Here is a 21,522-nt window from a genome sequence, read left to right on the forward strand (position 1 = left end):
CTCAGAATGCTCTTGTAAACTTGGAGTTTAAGCCGCAGAGAGAGCGCTGGCGATGTGAGGAGGTGGTTTAGTCAGTAAGACCGCCTTCGTACAGTTCTCGTTTTCTGGTAGAGGTGAGTGCAGAACTTGAGATGACGGTCCATCTTCACGCCCAGATATACTATAGAGTTTGAAGGGGAAATGATGGTGTTTCAAAGAATTTGATGTGCCTACGGCCTATAAATTCCGGCACAGAAGGGAGTTGGAGCTCCTCTCTGATAACACTATTCCTAGCCCTTTAAAGTGTGGTTCCTCTGACTATTCGCCGAAGGAGGGAATTCTGGAAGCTCTGCAGTTTGGTTAACGTGGTCTGGTAGAGGTGCCGCATGAGTGGTGCGCCATAGAGCAGAGTCGGACGTATGATGGCCTTGTAGATCTTCAGCTTGAGGCGGAGCGAGATCTTCTGTGAGTTGAGCAGTGATAAAGTCCATACGACTTCTGTCGGGCTAGCTTAAGCCTCTCCGTGACGTGACTAGAGAAGGTGAGGTGCCTGTCAAGAGTCACGCCGAGGTAGAGGATGCTATTAAAGAGTTTCCGACCCTCACCATCCACAACGAACTGCTGGGGTAGCCTGCATTTCTTGCCCTTCTGGAAGGACATGACAATGGCATCCGTCCTCGACGGATTAACCTTTATTCCGTCCTTCTTCAGAGCAGCTACAATGGTGGCAGAAGCAGTTTGCGCATGGTGTAGGGCCAGTTCAGCTCACATGCTGGAAGCATAGACACCGATGTCGTCGGCGTAGGTTGCTACCACTGCATTTCGATGCTTGATGGCGACTACTAGTGCCGTAAAAACGATAAACAATAGAGGACCAAGCACCGAGCCTTGAGGTACTCCACAGGTGGTGGGGACTGGAGGCGACGAGTCTTCACCAACTCTTACGACGAATGATCTTCCACTCAGGTAGTTTCGGACCAATCGGCATAGAGCGGCGGGAAACTTGAACTCCTCCAGTCGGTGGACCAGCAGCGGGTGGGAGACGCTCTCAAAGGCCTGGCTGCAGTCTAACGAGATGAAGGCGGTCGCATCATTTTTCTTCATCCGCTCTATGGTGTGGGCTTGCAGCTTTACCAGGTGATGATCACATGCGACACCTCGTTGGAAACCAGCGAATGGCGTCCGTGTCTCGCCGTTCTTATGACTTCGTCTGGTCAAATGCCCAGATCTCCCTCTCGTCGTTCCACCTCTAAGCCACGCCCAAGAAAAATACGTTACAAGGGGTGGTAGATTTAGAAAAGTGTTTGGTGCATGTGTTGTTTACAAACTATGATTGACCTGCCTATCGACATAGCCAACAAGGACCTTTTCACCTGTACCCATTAACCACCTGCGAAGTGCCCTTTGTTGACAGGTTTTACACAGGTATGACAAGACATATGGCAAAGACTTTAATAATATCGGTAATTCTTAATACCTCAATACATATCAATTTATCCAAATAATCAAGAATATAGCAATGAAATTAAATCATTTTTATTATTTAAGTAATCTCTAATGAACTTCACTACATTTTCTAACGAGCTGAATACATAAATAAAAAATAATATTTTAAAACTTAATAATAATTGAAAATTATATAGGATTTGATTGAAGTAAAAGACTTATTTTCAGTTAAAAATAAATCTATTTTAAGGTTCAGATTTTCAAAAAAAAAATAGAATTGTATATGAATAACAGTCATTTTTAGAAAGAGGAAAAATATTTCTTTGCACTGACCATCCAATATTAGAAATGTTTCGTGCATACTTTGCTTTGAAATTGTTTATCTAATTACACGTGTTTATAAATTTAATTTCACCGCTGCTGACAGAATTTATCAGCGAATTAATTTTTATCGTTATCTACTAAAAATATAAAATTTAATCGTGTTTTAAGTCGGAAAAAATTGGTTTTTCATGATATGTTTGTTCAGTCATTAGCCATTTAATTAATATTGGAGACAACGCAAAATTAGAAAGCTAAGAGTTGTAGTAAAACATGTTATAGAAAGTTCTGACAGCTTCCTTCTGTTTTCTTGAACTTCGTGGCTTTGGGCCCATAGTCCATTTATGCGGTATTCAATCCATTTATGCGGTTAGGGAGGAGGGGAAGAAGCTCTGGAATCCTCCGGATTCTTGCCATATCCTCCATTAACAAGAGATTTTTTCCACTGTTCATAGACTAAATATTTATGAAAAAGAAAATGGAATGAACACAAATTAAAATTATTATATATATTTTTAAATTAATTAAAACTATAAACCAATAATTTAAAATAATGGAATCCAATGTTCTATAAAAATATTTTTCCTAATTCCCCTTGTTAATATTTTTTCAAAGATTATAAAAAATTCAATTTTAAATCCTTTTTACTCCGCTACTTGTATTTCCTGAGAAGTAAATAAAGTAAATTTGAACGAGATAAGTTCACGCCAAAAAGGTCTCTATACCATCATTCCACCAGTGATTTCAACGTTTACCATCCTTCTCTCCCTTTAATAGGTTTGTAGTAACGGTTTTTCATTTTGATCGTTTGTTGTTTTCATTTGATTCGTTTGTTTTTTTACTATTATCAACGATTTTTATGTGTTATGTATATAAAATGTTCTGTTGTGAAGAAAAATATCTACATGATATTATCTTGATGTAAGATACAGGAGTAATAGTAAGACTACCGTAATGGAGATAATTAATAATTCAATTTTGTATTCAACCGAACATCAGATTTTTCGTATTTTCGGAAAATTAACGGAGTTTCTTTGTGTTAATTTATCCGAATTATAATTAATTACTGATATTTGTGAATGTTATCTGAGAAAGAGAGATATTTGTGTGTGTGTGTGAGAGAGGGGGGGCAGGGAGAGGGAGAGGGAGAGGGAGAGAGAGAGAGAGAGAGAGAGATTCTTAAGAACATAACAGAAAAATTTTAATTGCTTAGCTAAATCACATCAGGCAAAACAAGATAAAATGTAAATATGTGTGTATATAATTTTTCTAGGTTAAGTAAAATGTATATAATTGTAATTTATTGATAATAAATAAATAGGAGGTTAGAAAAAAAAATTAATAGCTTAGATAGGCCAATATAGTTATACCCAGAAAACGCCTCAGCAAAGGTTTTAGCTCTTACTCATGGCTTGAACAAAAATTGAACTTGAACAGTTTGAAATTTTTTTCATTCACAAAATATCTTAAATTAATATAAAAAAGATGATTTTTTTTACGTTTAATTCCTACTTTTAATTTATGTCATAATTTTAAAACAGTATAAATTTCACTTATGGAATCGTTACACATTATTCTTCTTTAACTTCATTATAAATAGCGATCTGAAGAACATCATCAATGAATGAAAACCTGTTCTATTTAATGGAAAACTCATGTCCCATGGAAAATTTAGAAAAAAACAAATTTTCAATACAAGTTGAAGTTCAATTAAAAATTTCTACCATTGAATCAAAAATTTCTGCTTTATACAATAGAAGTATAAGAACAAAAGTAACACTCCTAGAGCAGAATATCCTGAACTCGAAGGTGAAATTGGTCTGCTCCGAGGTAGTTATAAGATGATCCTTTACCAAAAGAAAGAGTTAAAGTTTGCAGTATCATTGTGGCACAGAGAGTGCTCAATCTGCTATGGACCACAGGAATATTCTAATAATATAATTATACCTTTTTTAAATAAAGTATTGAAGTATTAAAAATACCGTTTTTATCCCAACACATAAATTAGATAGTTCAGTTTACTTAAATCTCCATACAATATGGGATTCAGAACCGGCTTCGATTGTATTTGGAAAAGTTGAGTGAAAGTTAAATGACGAAGTTTCTAAAAACTTCATCTGATGTACCTTTAATTTTGTAATTTGCGATAATTATGAAATATGAAGAATTTGATGAGTAGCGGAGGGAGAAAAAAGGAGGAAAGAGACAGCAGTTAATTGGAGTTCATTTTGAACAAATCAAATAGCTTTAGGAACGTTTCTAGGACGTCATCAATAATGAAAATTGCTGTCTACAATACTATCTTTGGAATACGTCCAATTCAAAATAAAAAAAAAAGTGTGATGTGCTACTGTTCAGTCCACAAGTAGTTATAAGTTTAGTTTAAGTATTTATAGGTTTTATTACTCCCTATATAGGTCATCACCTGCATGAAATATAGATCTGATGAATTAGCATTTGTTTTTGTTTTTGTTTACATTTTTAACATGTTATTTCTGTTTTAACTTATTTATTAATTTCTTTTAATTTATTTATATGTTTTAAAACCGGTTTTACTGCTGTGGTTATTTTATTTTTTATTTATTGCTAAATGTTGATATTTTTTTAAATTTACATTTAATTGGTGCAACGGATTAAACTGGATGCTGCGGATCACTGGAGTGAGTAGGAAGAATAGCATATTTAATGAGTAGGAAAAATGTAATATGGGTTTATGTGAGAAGAAGAAGGAGGAAAACATATATTCATAAGAAAAATAAATTAAAACAGTTAAAAAAATAACTAATAAAAAATGAAATATATTGTATTTAGTTTATAGATGATTATTGTTAGAAAAAGGAAAAGGTAGGAAAAAACATTGGTTTTGTATCATTGTTAATACGAGTATATGTTAGTGTATATATGCCCAGTGATGGATTGATATGTGTCCGATCAATTTGAGAAGCATTGCGAAATAAAACATTTGTCTCTGCTAGTAATTATATAATAATATGAAATAAGTGGTGCTACCTCTGGGATAACGACCTACAACAAGCCACAAGATCTTGTCAAACCCATTAGAAACTATTATTGAGTTCTAATCCTCAATTAATTATACAGAGAAACATTGCTCTCTCCATTCTCAGCCTTCAATAGGTACAAACTACAATCAAGTAAGCAATAACCTGACTGTTCAACTAGAAGTCAGGTCTCAAGTCCCATCTTGCAAACAATGTTTCAATATTGTTCTCTATTTTTCAACTCTCAACGATGTTTCAATATTTCAACACGTCATCACATCTCTCCAATCGATTCTAATTTTCCCCGTATCAAAATCCATGAGCGCACCAATCTATATTATATTACTTGTGGTCATTGCTTCAACTAGTTATTTTCTTTAATTTTGAATACATCTTTTTAAAAATTCTTTCATTCTTAATACCACTTCTGATTTGATATATTTAAATCACATCGAGGTATCCATACCCCCCTCCCATACATTGAAACTAGGGAAGGTCGAAGATACATATTGCCACTATTCAATCAAAACAGCACATGTACACGACTTTATTATATTTTGTTAAAAAGTTGCATTCTTGGCAGATAAAATACTGATATTCGTTATTTGCACCTCGAGAAACAATGTTCAATGTTCCTTACTTTGTCACAAATAAAATCATACATAAAGACCTTAATGTTCCCTATGTAACCGATCTAGCCCGAACCAGATATCACTCCTTCCATTATAAACTCTCTATCCACTCAAACCCCCTAGTTTCTAATCTTGCATCCTTTTCCATTCCTGACAATCCTCCGAGGCACCTGAAAAGAAGATGCCCACGAGGCCAGCTAATGTAAAATGTCATTAGAGTGGTACCAATTGGTAGTTTCTCTACACGCCTGTAACACTCCAATTTAACTTAGATCAGATTTACTAAATGTATTACAATGTACAGTTGTAAATAGAAAAAAAAAAAGGTTCTACTATCATGTTGTATATTAATGTTTAAGTTTAGGAAAGCAACTTGTTTTCGTGCCTTATAGGTAATCATTATAGGCAGATTTAATTTAGTAACCAAGTATAATAAAGAGATAATTACACTTTCTAAAAAAATGGAAATTAGATATTCATTATATCTTCTCATTTTATTATATTATATCGTTTCTAACAATGAATAACCTGTACAAGACATTGAGTACGGCGTGCCGTTTGTAGGCATTTTGTAACTGGCGTGAAATACAAAATCCCCGTCAATAGCGGGCCGTTCCTTCTTTACGTATTTCTCCAGGGATACGCTGGCCTTCCTCGTGCAATCCTCTTTTTTTTCTCATTTTTATTTCATTTACCGATCCCTATCCCTAGCACCCTGCTCAATTTTTTATTTGGATTCCTACATTACCCACTCCATGTGTTGGAACTTAATTTCTAAACGTCCTAAGAGGATGTGTTATTCATTCTATTGACATTTTACAAGTCTCTATTACTCTACTCAGGCATTTTTTATGATTTAGAAAAAAAAAAGTTTTAGCGTGTGACATTGAAACAAAATATCATTTGGTCCAAAATATTTCTGAAATCGTTATTATTATTCAATGTTAACTCTGTGGAAAATTTCTTTATACATTTGTTAAAATTGCTGTATTCTCTGCAAATGACCTTTTATTTTTTACACACCGTAGGTTAATTTCAGTACCGGTAAGAGCGATAAAAGGCTTTGGGAATGAACCTAAGGGTGTTTTGTCCTCAGGTGGTAGATCACAGGTGCAGTATAGCCTTTAGTGCTCCCTAAGGCAGTACCGTATTGGTGTAGTTCTGACCTCAGCCAATTGTCACAACTCATCGTCTTTTTATTACTTCCTGAACTCCGCTTAAAATGTTCAATCAATTTTTTTTTCTTATTTTTTACCTAATCGCTTCCTTAAACTCGGCTATAAGGAGATGGGAAAAATTAGCTATAGTTGAAATTAGTAGCTAAAATTCCCATGGATATGACCCTTATCCAGTTTTAGCTATTAGTTTTAACTTTAGCTAATTTTTCTAACTCTGCCTACAGGTAATCATCCTATTCTAACCAGGGTGGGAGGCTCAAAATTTCAGTCCGTGGAGTATTTTTCTTTTCTTCATAACCCTCTACTTGATGACTTCTGACATACCGGGAGGAGGGAGGAGAGTGGTTATCTATAGGCAAACAAATTATGCTAGCGATGGTGGAGAGATAATGCTTTCATTGCGTGGGACCACTACGAAATAAAAGTCAATCTCTTCAGGATTCGAACTGATGCTGCTTCTGTTCCGACCGACGCTTTAAACGGCTTAGAAAATTATAAATCTGGGGCAATGCTTCCATAAAATAATTTCACTTACCATTCTAATTTGATAAATACTTGCTCTTTTTATAAAAGACAGTTTATATTGTTCACTGTGACAATATTCCAACTTGTTAATTTTCCAAATGAGCATTCCAAATGAGCCTTCCAAATGACAGAATGACTTCAATTTTATCAAAAATAACATTACTTCTTCCAAAATCTTAATATTTTTGCTTTCCAAAATTATGACCGGAATTTAAAAATATAATGGTTAACTAAATTTTACATTGTTATTTATTTATTTAATACCAGATCGCCACGGTGGACCTTATAATAGTGTAAGAGTTAAATCTTTTTTTTAATTTAAAAAAATAAATAATTGACTTCTAATGGAAAAAAAAGAAAAAGATAAAGAAAAAAAAATAAATTAGGACAAAATAAAATTTTAGAGTGACAATAACAGAACTGATAAATATGGAATTTATTACAGGATGTCCTGTGGCAGCGTTGGCTTCAGCCTTGAGGCTTTGGGTTTCCCAAGTTGTAGGTCATTGCTCCTTTACCTGGGAGTGGAACTTCATGAACCTTTTCTTGATGTAATCTTCTATTGTCTCTATTTGTAAATCCCGATGCAATTTGGTTTCTTAAAAACCAAGGAGCATCCATTACATTGTGCTCTTAACCATTTAATCAATATTGAAAATACTAAGAGTAATATTCTCGAGTTAGTCATCCTTGTCAACTGAAAAAAGTAATAATTTCATATTTACGTCGACATGACAGTTACCACATTGAAAATCTGCTCCGCTAAAGACTTGTGCCCGCTCGTATAACAACCGATCATACTAATGTGTTGCTCGCCATTCTCTACTTTATTAGACGACTTTCTCTGTTACATATTCTCTTTATAAAATCTTTGGCTTTCTATCGGTACATAATACATCTATAGTAGTACAATTATTTCCGGAAAAGGTGTTTTCAACCTAGAAAAATTATACTATCAATTTAATATCAAGTTAATGATAAACTATCAAATCATCTCTTAGTTTATATTTATTCTTTTTTATTACTAATAAAAATGTGAAATAGTTAATAATTTCAAATTAAAAATAAAAAAAGCAAATGTTTGGAAAATTCAGCATTTAAGCATTCAGTGCGGACAGGATCTATCTGATATTAAAAACTATATAATTTTACGTTGACAAGTCGAATTAACTCAAAATCACAGTATCCGCATTCGAGAAAATCGGAAAAATGAAATTCGTACTACTTTATAATATATTTAATAATATAATATAGTACTAAAATATAAATATATTTTAGTAAGACTTTTTATTTTTTGAGCTAGGCTGTTCACACACACTGAACATTTTGCAATACATGGTTATTTGGACTCAGGGGACGTCACAACGTGTATTGATGTCAAAAACTCGAATCGGAAATTTTGCAGTACTGATACATTTTCTCTACAATAACTTTTTTTAAATGTTTAGCAGCTTAGAGCTTACTTTCAATTTTTAATTGTGTACTCTGAATAAAGGATGATCCCCTTGGACAATGTAAAAGTCTTTTTTCCATATAACCATGCCTCTTACTCAAGCCTCTGTATGCATTTATATACAGAAGGATCCACATCATTCACAAAACCACATTCCATATTCCATATTAATTGAGATTTATCCTTTTGATGGGTGCTGCAACTTAGTAGTAAGAGGTGTATTTAAATAACATTTTATTTGATGGTCAAATTTAATATTAAGTTCTTTACTAAATAACTAGGTCACCAAGTTGTTGGAAAGATAGAAGATTTGTTTTTTTCAAGCTCTGGCACACCTGATTTGTATTCGTTCAAAATATGAAAATGATTATCCTTAAAATAAGATTTTTTTAAATTAATGCCGCACTTTTTAATTTCAGTTGTTTACTATTGAAGTTTCTGCTGTTCATTAAAGTGATGGTCATAAGAAAATTTAATTAGTCTAAATTATTGTTTATAATTCTTAGATTCACAAAAGTAAATAATGTCACACTATACTGCAACGTTTGATATCGAATTTGCACATAACATTGGATTGATTGCATCCATTTGTTATCTTACGGGACTAATTAAGCAGTAATAGCTATAGCAGTTGGAGGCATCATTAGAGAGAGTGCGCTGCTTGTCCTAACATATCTATCTCCTCTTTATAATTATCTCTTGACAGTACTGTACATGTAGTTTATCTTAAACAAATTAAATAGTTTTTCATAAATTTAAATTAAGAATTTATTTTCATCAACATCGTTTTAGTATTCGCTTATTAAAAAAACATTTTAGTAATTATTAAAACTTATAACAGAGGAAAATTAAAAGCTTACATCAAAAAGTGTAATTCGAAATGAAATTCAAGATTTTCGGTTACTCAGCGTTACATTATTCCAAATTCTCTAATTCCCCTTTATTTGAACCACAGCATCCCTAGATATATTTATTTTATTTTATTTTATTAGATATATAAATCAATTTTTAATCATTTTTAAGCATTCATACAAATAATACCCACTGCAAAACTGGAAAGAATGTGAGATTCGGGTAACCAATGAAATAATAGCTATAAAGGAAAATAAGATGACATTACTCATTTTTTTTAGAGACGGTTGGTATTGAAACTTGATAATTGAGGAAAATCAAATTAGTTCGGATTTAAGGGAAAGGTCAGACAAAATACAATATAATAATTTTAAAAAATCCAATATATGGGACAAATTTAGGGGAAAAATTACAATAAACCAATTTGTGGCAAGTGCAGATATAGCCTCTACTACACCTTATAAAACTACCCTTTACTAGAATCCGAAAATATAAAACTAACTTAAGCGGAGGTCAATGTTGAGGTTTTCAAACCTTATCTAGTTCCACCCATCCCTACAGCCCACCAAGAAGGTTAAAATGGCTGTGGCCAAGAGACTTATTGTAAAATAAAAATGGACAATTGGAGTTCTGGCAATGATCAGATTCTCCACTCAAGTTGAGTGTTTGCGGCTTTAGCGCACTTGCTCAGCCTCCACTGACTCACTACCAGTGATGCGGCGAGAGGGGTTCGCTGGGATCTTTTGAGCTCTAGTCTACACCTCACACGTGGGGGATAGAGTGGGCTCAGGGATCCTCTGGTCGATTGTGTAAATATTGTATATAAGAGTGTAAATGTGACTACAGATTATATTATTTTTATTTTATTTATTTATTTTTCATAAACATAGTTTGATTATGTTCATTTTGTTTATCCTTCTGTTTGTATATATTTTAAGAGAGATTTTTTTTTTCACTCATTTATTTATTTGTATTCTTATTTTATTTTATTTTAGTATGAATGTAATCATTCATCACTATTACCTATTGCCCACAACTGTGTGGCAGATTGTAATATCTGTCAATAAACAATAAAAATAAAAACGTTGAGGTTTAACTGTTACACCTTGCTTTCATAATAATATTTCTAACCTCTTTTTTTTTTTTTTTTATTTCAAAGTTATTTTGGTTAAAATTCTTATTCCTTCTATTCTTAAAATTCACATCAAAGTTAATTTTAAATATTAACAAAATTTTTACCCATATTTTTCACAAATTATTTTAGCTTAAAATCTGCATCTCAGCGGTACAGATTTATGTGTCTGTTTTAAAATTCATTGTATAATTAATGTTTACTTAAATGTAAATTGACTCAAATGTTTTTCTATTGAAGTGTGATATTAATGGAATAGTGACAAATCAGGGTAATTTTGACTGAAACTGCGAAGAATACCTGTAGACAATTTTTGTGATAAAAAAAAATTTTTTTGTGAGTGTAAACTGTTTTTAAGATTGCTCTTTAGGATGGTGAATTGGTCGAAACGTTAGACTTTGGGAACATAAAGAATGTTTTGAGAATTTAATTTGAATATGATTGATTTTATTTAAAGAATAACATAAGTCTAGAAATTGAAATAAAATTTGTATAGTAAAATGAATATTTGAGATGGATAACTATAAAAGACAGGTATGTGATATATGAGAGTGGCATAGAGAGGATAAAATAGACACGACAAATAACAATGAAAAATAAACAAAGAAATAAAATAAAAGTGTAATCTTACTTAGACATAAAAAATGACACCGTATAGTGAAGTTTAGTTATAATGGGGAAAAAATCAAAAGGGGGAAATATTATGGTTTATTAATTACTTTATGTCAGTGCTTTCATTATATTAAATAAAACTGCAACTTAATATTTTTAGACACCATTACCGGTTAAATGATTTCACATTTCTGTCTTAGCACCCGAAGATAGTGAAGTTGTCATACCGTTTCACAACTATATTAGACGGATTGGATGAGGCAATGCGTTAGACCAGACCTGGATGGATTCGCAAAATAAATGTTACCACTAGAGTATATGCAGTAGATTGAAAAACAACAACCGGAGATAGAACGCAACTTCATGAGCCTCGAGAATGTTTCTGACATTCGAAGTGTAAAACTGACAGAATAAAGTCAAAATTGGGTATAATTCAGTTATTTAATAACATTAAAATTAAAACAGAATACAACTTTAAATCTAAAATATGACGGTAATTTATGCAAAGACGCATTTCAGCTTGAAGGAATAACTATGTTTAAAAAAAATTAGAATAGAAACTTGGAAAATAATTAGGATGGTCATACCAATAGATATTTCAGCAAAAGTCACACTGATTTAAAATAGCGTTTCATTAGCCTTAGTTGGGTTTCTAATTAACATGAGAAAAATAAAATGGCGATACGTGTTCATCTGAACAATCATTGGTGTGTGTACATTTCTTATCTTAAAAATGATAGTAAAAACAAAATATTTCGGTAGTTTTTATAGTCTCATATATCTTAGAACCACTTGCTGTCCTAGGCAATACTGTTTCTAACAAATTATAAAATTCAGAACTAATATAAAGCGATAAATAACGTCTTATTAATTTCCATCTCAAACTTTGCAATTAATAGTTGACACATTGCAGGAATTGAAAAAACTGCAAGTGGGTGTTTAACTGTGTTAAATTTCAAATTCACACATCATCCCAATCAATCTACCAGGTAGTATTAAAAAGGGATAAGAGTGAATCTGATGGGACAAGTGGAATTCAATTTTGTTCTTCGACACATAGAATTGACAATGTCCAGCCAAGATCTAATAAAAATGAAAAAAATAAGGAATTTTGAAAATGTTTTTTTTTGTTGAGCATGTCAAGTTATAACTTCATCCTCTGAGCAATAATGAAATGACACCTAATCGATATGAAAAAGGTCAAGTCCGTTATTAACTACTGTTATTTCAGGATCACAAGTTCTACACGATCGTTCCTCCAACTACAGAAAAGTATAAACAATTCTTAGAAAAAATAAGTTAAAGAAAAAAGTATTAAATGATAAATCACTTTAATACTATTTTTTTTTTAAATTCAGAGTAATGATTATTTATCATTTTCAGTAAATACAATTTTCATTTAAAATTTAAATAATGAATAAAACGATGATTAACATCAGACAGTAAAGAATTACTTATTTATCTATAAATAAATTAATAATAGTATAATTTTTTTTTTTTTGGGGCTAATGCTAACTGCCCCCCTAATCAACCTCTACTTCATTTATAATACCATAAAATTGATCAATGTGTAATAAGAAATATGTTTTAAATGAAAAATATGTTATAATAAAATCATTACTAGCCAAAGATTTCTTTATTTCTTTTTTTTTTTCTCGCGTCAGTTTTTAGGATGTAAGGACAATTCAGCAATCCTAAATGGGAATTTAAATTTTAAATTGAACCCCAAAAAAAACTCGTATTGATGCTACAAATTATCATAATAAATAACTAAATATTGCATAATTATATAATATTGAAATATGATTATTTTGTTCTGTCAAAATTATTTAACATTCATGATTTTAATCTCTCTAGAATTTTAATTTTGATTTTTAATATAATTATATTTTTAAGTACGTTAGTATAATATATTCATATAAGTGGTGAGAATAACATTTCGTCATTTAATCTCTGAACCATTAAATATAAACATAGGATAAAAGTAATGAGTGTTTTTTTTTCTTTGAGGAGGGACTTAGGAAAAGTTTTAAGAACCTTTTCGCGAAGTTGTCCCTGTATAGAACCCACATCCAAAGTTCTAACTGAGGCAAACACACTTTAATATGAGCTCTATATTGGAGAATTTTATCGGAATACATTTGAGTATAGATAAAACAAGCATATGATGCCAGGTTAACTTGATTAGATATTGAAATTACTGATGCTTTACATTTATGTTAATAACATAAATTGTTGTAAGCAATATATTTAATTGAAATAATAAGGCCTAAAAATTATCAAAGGTTGATAATTTTTTTAGTTTATTTTCATAATACAGATTATTTATTTTATATTACTGTTAGGTTAAATAAAAGATAAATAAATAACTCTTAGATAGCTGAAAGGTCAAGCATGAATACTTGATTACTTTGAATAATCATTCTTCTATAAAATGAGCCAAGTTTAAATAAGTCAGTAAAGTTTGGCAGAAAGTTATCTTAAAGCTCTGACTACTTAGCGATGGCATAATGATCTTATTTGAAAGTTATTACTACTTTAATTAAGTACCTTTTTAAATTTTATAACAAATCTCGGTAAGTAATGAATCTCAAAGGAGTTTTACCTTCAAAGGCACTTGATTATTACAAAGATTAAGACCTGTGCTGTTTACACTAATTATATTTTCTGAAGGAGCGAAAATGAAGATGTTTTTGTAAATGAGGAAGCAATATAGATTAGTGGATCTGGCGTTATCAAAGAACAATTTAGTACTCATTTATATTTCAGTGATGTTTTTCAACGAGCCGTAATTAGTCGTTACATCCTCTGCTTGCTTGTAGCTTAAGTAAGTACCAGAGAATAAATCTTGGGTACAAATCAGGGTTCTGGAACAGAGTACTATGGACTACATGCCCGTCTCCTCGAAGGGCTAACAGTAAGGTAAAATGATCTTGTTTATAACTGGAAATTAATAATAACCATTAGAATGCATCACTTGTTTTATTACAATATTTACACTAAGTGGATGGTTAGAAGTAAATTTATTTTTACCAATTTACTTTTATTGGTAGAAGTAAAAGAAGTTTTATTTTTCCTAAATATCAGAACCCTTTTTAATCTGGGTCTAATCATGATTTTTTATTAATGAACATATTCCACTTAATCCCAATAAACATATCGCTATTGTTTTGGGCATTAGCTTCTTTTTGGAAGAATTCATAATTTGTGACATAAATCAAGTTCGACGACATATTTTCTGTACCACTCACTTGCTGAATACCAAGCATTACATCTCTAAAATTAAAAAGCCCATCAAGCTGAAAACATTAATATTATTTATCCTTAAGCTGTAAATGAACGTAAGAGCTGGATTCACAATAATTCGGGCTCTTAATGGTTATACAAATTATTTCTAGAACCAAAAAAAAAAAAATAAATAAATAAAATAATTTGAAATACTCGAAAACTATATGTCTCCTGGAAAATTACAGCCATTCATTTGAAAGTTAATTTGATTATCTATAAAACAAGAAAACACCTAAATCATATTTTTACTTATTCTCATTTTCATAATCAGTTAGAAAGTTTCATATTTCCAAGCTCATCCTTATATAATAAATACATGTTATCGTCAAAACATGTTTAAAACATCCAAATGCTAAACATGTAAATGCTATTCTTATCAATATCGAAATGAATATTAAATTGTTAAAACAATACACCTAAAATTTCGTTTGAAATTTAGCATGAAATATTTTTTTGGTTTATATAACAAAATATCGATATTTCGAAAAAATAATATAGGAATATTGTTACTAATCTTGAATATAGATATTAATAATAATTGTCAGATATCGAAATAGATAGAAATAATTACTGAAACAAAATATCGATGTTTATTTTTTAAATGTCTCTGTAGTTTTAAACAAAATATCGATATTTCGATAAAATAATATGGGAATATTGTTTCTGATTTTCCGACATTTTCAAATATTGATATTCCAGCAATTAATATCGAAATATTGTTGCTAATTTTCGATATCGATATTGATAAGAATATATTGTATTGAATAAGAAATTATGAAAATAAAATATCAATATCCAATTTTTAAGCTTTTCGTAAAATTATCTCCGCAACCGTTTGAATTGCTACAGTGTCAGAAGTGGACTTCAAGTTTCACAGAAACGGACCTAAATAAAAAAGCTTCTTACATACTTAGGAATTAAATGAATCTGGAGACAAAGAGACGATATTGCTCAATAAATAAACAAATGTTCTAATAGAAAATGGTATCGCTATGCTATCCCCAAACTTTTGTAGATAATTTTTCAGTAAACTACATCAAAATGTCTTGGAGAATAAATAGGATAAAAAAAAAAATGTAAAGAGTAACACAAAATAATTTCCTTTATTAAGCTTAGCTAATTCACATGATTTTTCACCCGAACAAAGAAATTTGTACACATTTCCTCCATTTTAACAGTATTAGCATTCTTTCTGGAAGCCTACAGCTTACTTTTTCAATTATAGTACTCATTTTTTACTACAGCAATGGTTTTTAAAAGTCGTAAACATTAACATGTTTTTTTCTTTCATTTTTCAAAAATTTTAAACTGCAAGATTTTCTTTAAATATGAAATGAAAATATATAGAAGTGACATAAACTGGTCTCTAACAATGGTGTCATAATTTATTCCCAATTAGACAAAAGGCTTAGAGGACTAATTATGAAAGGTGATAAGTAAGCGGGTCCTCGAGAGTGGCAAGTCCCTCATTACCTTTTATGATAATTAATTATTTCAAGTGTTGATTCATGATTACAGTAGTTAAATTTTCCCTTACAATTTAATTTTATAATTGAGGAGCACGAGAAAAAAAAATTAAGGTCTATTCTCTGTGAAAGATCTTGAGAAAAAGATAATAATTTCTTCACTTTACTCAGTGCCCAGTCAACGTTTAATTTTCTACAAGAACTTAGCAGCGGCAATAAAGTAAAGAAACTAACTTTAATCTTTTAATCATATTGTTAAGTATTTTTATTTATTAGTTAGTTGTTAATTAATAAAACCACAAAAATAAATATAATTATTATTTTTTTTCTCTTTCCAATTCATAGCAACCCTATTAGTCCGGAGAATTTAATTTTAAACCTAGAAACCCGCTTGGATCAGTGGATTTCATTTTTTTCTTTTATTAAATTTCTTGTATTAAGAAGTAAAAAATTCACCCTAATCAAGGTTTCGCTTTTGTTTTTAATTTTTCCACAATAATGTCCAAATTACATTTATTGGATAATACTCCATATTTTAAAACCTAAAATGCGTTTTATTTTTAAAATAATTTAATATTTACCTACACTATATAAGAAATGCCCTTATCAAACTATCTTGAAGGAGCAAGCCACCGGAAGTTCTATAATTAAATCAAGGAATAACTAAAATTATTTCACCCTCATTATTCGTTCAGCGAAAATGAACTTTAGAACTACCGAGCGCACAAGTGAAATTTTTAAAACAATTTTTAAAATTGATTAAACTTTCTAAAATGTAAGCCTAAGTAGATCTCTTATATTTAATATTTTATTTCGCAAGATACAATTTTTCCTAAATTTTCTTTCACCAAATATTGAGAAATCAAAATTTTGTGAATTAATTTGAGTAAATGTTATGAAAACTGCGTTACTAACGAAAATTATCAGAAAACAGAAATGTTATTTTAAACTAATTGATCATTTAACTAGCTTCAATTTTGAGCTAAAATTGACATCTTGTCATGTAATACTTTCTGATATTAAGTCCTTCAAACGCCAACTATTCTTTTTTCCAAATAATGAAAAATCAACATTTTCTGAATTTGTTTTAGCAAACATCTTGAAAACTGTTCATATTAGGAAAATAATGATTGTAAACTACAAACTGTCAAATATACAATTTACAACTGAAATCCAACCTTTACAATTTAATTTATATAAATAGAAATTAATATAAAAGTATTACGTAATTATTATCTAATATAGACTTTTCAACATTTATATAAAAAATAAAATCTGGTTGGCCAGGCCGGGCCCCTTCCTAGTCCAAGAGCCCATGAGGTAAATAAAAATCAGTTATTTCACTCAAATTTTTGATTATTTTAATAAAAACTATATATAGTTACTTGCTTAGGCTAATTAATTTAGATTGATGACTGCCAACTATAGTGAGAGATAATAAAACATGGTGGCTGTTCCAGGAGCTACAGACAATTAATTTTTTAGATATTTCAAGTTGATAAAAAAAGGCTCGTGATGCTTTGTTAGAAAATGATTTAATTTTTATCTAGAATATACAAACGATACATGAATGTAATTAAAAGATAAATATTGAAGTATTTAAGGTCCACATCCACGAAAGTTTATTTTATTAACAAAAAAAAACGTAATTTTTTCACTCATTTTTCATTTGGAGATGATATCCTTAAAATTGCCTAAAATACTAAAATACTTTATAAAACATTATTAAAATAGATTAAATTTTCTTAAAAATGGACTCTAACAGAGTTCTTCGAGAATACTATTCTCGAGATACAGTTTTTCATCATGCATCATTTTTTTTCAAATAACAAAAAATCAAATATTTTAGTGAAATTAATTGCCTTTACAAAGAAAAAAGCTAATTATTACATTATATATAATCTTTTAATGTGAATAATTGACAAACTATTTAATTAGATATGAGCTAAGGATTATTTAATAATAAATTAATATGATGCTCTAATGTCTTAATATTTTATAGGTTAATTTTGGACTGACCTTATTGATCTGGGCAGAATAGCCCGCATTTTTTTTAAATTGATGTGGTTGTAATATTAAATTAAATGTATGATAATGTATTAATAATATTGTTTTTTGTTCAAAATTGTTAAAAACTATAAGTATAATAAAAGCTGTTTATGATAGACTGCCCTTGATAACGGCCGATATTGTGGAAACATTGGACTTTTAAAGAAATATTAATTGTTTTGAGACTTAAATTGGATACAATTTATTTTATTTAAACACTAATTATTACATATAGTACATTCAATTAGCATTAATTTTAGAGTTAATAGGCATCAGTACTGTAATAGTTCCCAAGATATATTTTTTTATACATTAAAAGTTTTTTTTTCCAAAAAAACGAGAAATCAACATTTCTTGAACTTATTTCGGCAAATATGTTTGCAACTGCTATTCCCACTTCTCCTCTAATAGGCTCTCTATATTCCTCCAATAGGAATCTGCTCGTCATTTGATAATATTTGCCAAAATAAATATAAAAAATATTGATTCGAGAAGATGGTCAGCAAAGAACAACATTGATAAACAAAAAAGTATTTATTTATGCCGACGTTTCGACCTGAGTTTCAGGTCTTCATCAGGGAGTCAAGCGAAGAAAATATTGATTTTTCGTAATCCGGAAAAAAATGTAGCTTTTTAAAAACTGTATCTCTGGAACTACTGAACGTAAAATTCTAAATTAGTGTTCATATTTTATCAAATGAAATAGTAATCTATCAAGTTTTTTGTGGCTTTGAAATAGCCACTATATATATTTTATAATAAAAGTATAATACTTACCACCAATTTCGACTATTAAGTATTATATAATTATAGTTTTTATTTAAGAAATAAAAAATGGAGGTGAAATAGCTTGAATTTTCTCCACGGCTCATGTGGACTGGCCTTAACCTAGCAGTGGTGTTGCGTCCCCTCCTCTCTTTGAGGTATGACTAAAAATTTTATTCTGAAAAGGCTAGAAATATTTCATAGCTGACAGGAATAAATTCGCAAACAGTAGTGTACCATAAAAGAGAGAAGGAAGTAGGAAGCGGCTACAAATTAGTAATTTGAGCGACAGGATTAATGCAAGCGTATACTAATTAATAATAAGATAAAGTTATATTACTTCAGGATAAAGAAGTTGTGGTGTCAATGAACTCATAAAAAGTTTTAATCTCAAATGAATATATAGCACGTAATTAAAAACAAAATCCCAATGGCATATTATAACTTTTTAATTTCACAAAAGTTACGTAACGAGAACATACGTGAAGGATGTGGAATTGGGGTATAGAAGCTTTCAACTGTGAACACCCATCTCGGGGAATGGGATCCGAAGCCATGTCAGGGAGCTCTATTGTGAGCCGCTATATTATGCACAACAATGCAAAAGTAGCTGTCTCGCTTTATTTTATGTGCATATTTTAACTTCCACTCTTCTAAATATTTTCTGAATGCCATCTGAAGATTCTGAATAACTGATGGGTTTTGTTTTGTGAATATGAAAATACTTTTATATCGTTTAAGTGAATTTCCATAACAATGAATAAGAGAAACGGGAATCTCAAAAGGTATTCCTGAGTTCTATTACCTATATTAAAAATAAATTATAAAGTACCTACAAAAAGAATACTATTAGTCTTCGGATTTGTCTTTATATAATTTGATTTCATGATACAAAATTACAAAAGTACATACTACAAGTAGTAAAATGAAAGGAACAAGCTAAATCTTTCAAAGTAGGTTAATAGAAGAAATTCTTGTAATCTTTTATTCTTTTTTTTTTAAATTCGTAGTTTTGTTTTTTAAATATTCGTATTTTTTAATTATACCATTTTTAGAATGATTACTGTAATAATTTGAATTGTTTCTCTTCAGTTGTATGAATGTTCAGTTGTATGTTTCAATCTGTTTGGTATGAATGAATTATTTACTTACGCCATTTATTGTGGCAACATAGATTGGTTTTCATTAATAAAAACTATTATTTTATCAAGAGTATTATTGACTTTTTAGAATTCACAATTATTTACCTGTATTATTAGTACAAGTCTTAATCACATATAATAGTGAAATGTTAGTAATCACATTACCTAATTTTGCAGGATTTCTTCATTGTATCTTATTGAATTTTAAACGTACATTTTATATTGAATCAAATTAAACTATAATTTTTAGAATACAAATATGAAGGCTTTGAAGCCAGAACAGACCCGAGACAAGGAAATGGATTCTCACCAATGCTGTTCAAATTAGCCCAAGAAAAAGCCATTAGAGGAACACAAATAAGTGTTGGGTCGGAATAAAACCATTCAAAGATGACATGGAAAGACTCACAAAGGCTCTATTAAGAGAAGCTGGGGAAATCGGCTTGCGAGTAAATGAGGATAAAACAAAATATATGATTGTAAGCCGAAAATCCTTTTTCGGACGGCGACATCGTTTCCGAAAGTAGGCAATTTGAAATGCCTCGTCTCCACAATAATGTTAATAAATGATCAATGGACTGACATAGACCAGCGTATAATAACCGTAAACAATTTTCTCTTTCAAGATTACTAATATCCCGAAAAATCTCTACAAATTTGAAACTAAGGGAGTACAATGCTATGATAAAAACAGCTGTGATATAAGGCTGCGAGACCTGGCTCTAACAGGTATCCTAGAAAGCAGAATCGAGATATCAGGACGAAAAGTTCTCCGTACAATTACTTGAGCGATCTGAAATCATAGCCTTAACACATGGAGCAGAAGAACTAATAATGAACTGCTTGCAGGGACTACTCAGTCAATATTTCTATGTAGTAGGCAAGAGACTACGTCGGAGGCCAAAAACCAGGTGGACAGATAGAATCAACAAAGATGCGAAAGAGCTGCATGGAGCACATTGCACAAACTGCAAAGCAGTAGGTGAAGATAATAGGCAGGCGTGGGGAAGGCTGGTTCGAGTTGCCACAGTTCTATAAGGTCTGTACAGCAAAAAAAAATTATGACACACGAGCGCCCTTAGAACATTTTCTTCATCGTCTGAAATATAGTACAAATAATTTTAATACTTGTCATTTCCATTTTATCTATATAACTATATTTTGTCCTAGTTTTAATTTGTACTGTTTTATAAGGGCACATTCATTAATTATTCTTTTTTGCACTATCTCTTAACATTTAACTAAAACCATTAAGTTATAGTTCAAATTGGACAATTGAAGTATATTTCCAAGAAAAATTGTGAAAACTGAAACTGGAATAAAATAATTACAAAAAGTCATTGTTAATGTAATAAAAAATAAAAAAGTTGAACTAGTTTTACAATGACCAATAAATTAAGTCAACTGATAGTTTTAAAAGATATATATTTAGTTTAACACTTCTTTTCTGTAACAATTTTTTTTGCTATTGACTAAGCACGATAAAAGTATTCATTGAATAAATATGATTAAAACAAAAATATTAAAGAAGCTTAGATCCTCAAGCTCAAATGAAAAAATCTAATTTCCAGATTGCGAAGGAAAAGTTATAACGTTTTGACGGCAGGTGGTACAGGTAGAAATTAATTAAGAAGTCTTATTACTTTTTGAGCTACGTGCCCCAAAGTTATTTTGTAGCAATGC

General features: G+C 30.5%; 1 protein-coding gene across 1 annotated transcript in view; it reads left to right on the plus strand.

Moving 5' to 3' along the window:
- LOC106685379 (uncharacterized) overlaps positions 1-21,522 on the plus strand; it is a 445,041-nt gene that overhangs the window by 97,474 nt on the left and 326,045 nt on the right. The window lies entirely within an intron of this gene.

Source organism: Halyomorpha halys, unplaced genomic scaffold (assembly GCF_000696795.3).
Source record: "Halyomorpha halys isolate HHAL.00 unplaced genomic scaffold, Hhal_1.1 Scaffold687.1, whole genome shotgun sequence".
Taxonomy (NCBI): Eukaryota; Metazoa; Arthropoda; class Insecta; order Hemiptera; family Pentatomidae; genus Halyomorpha; species Halyomorpha halys.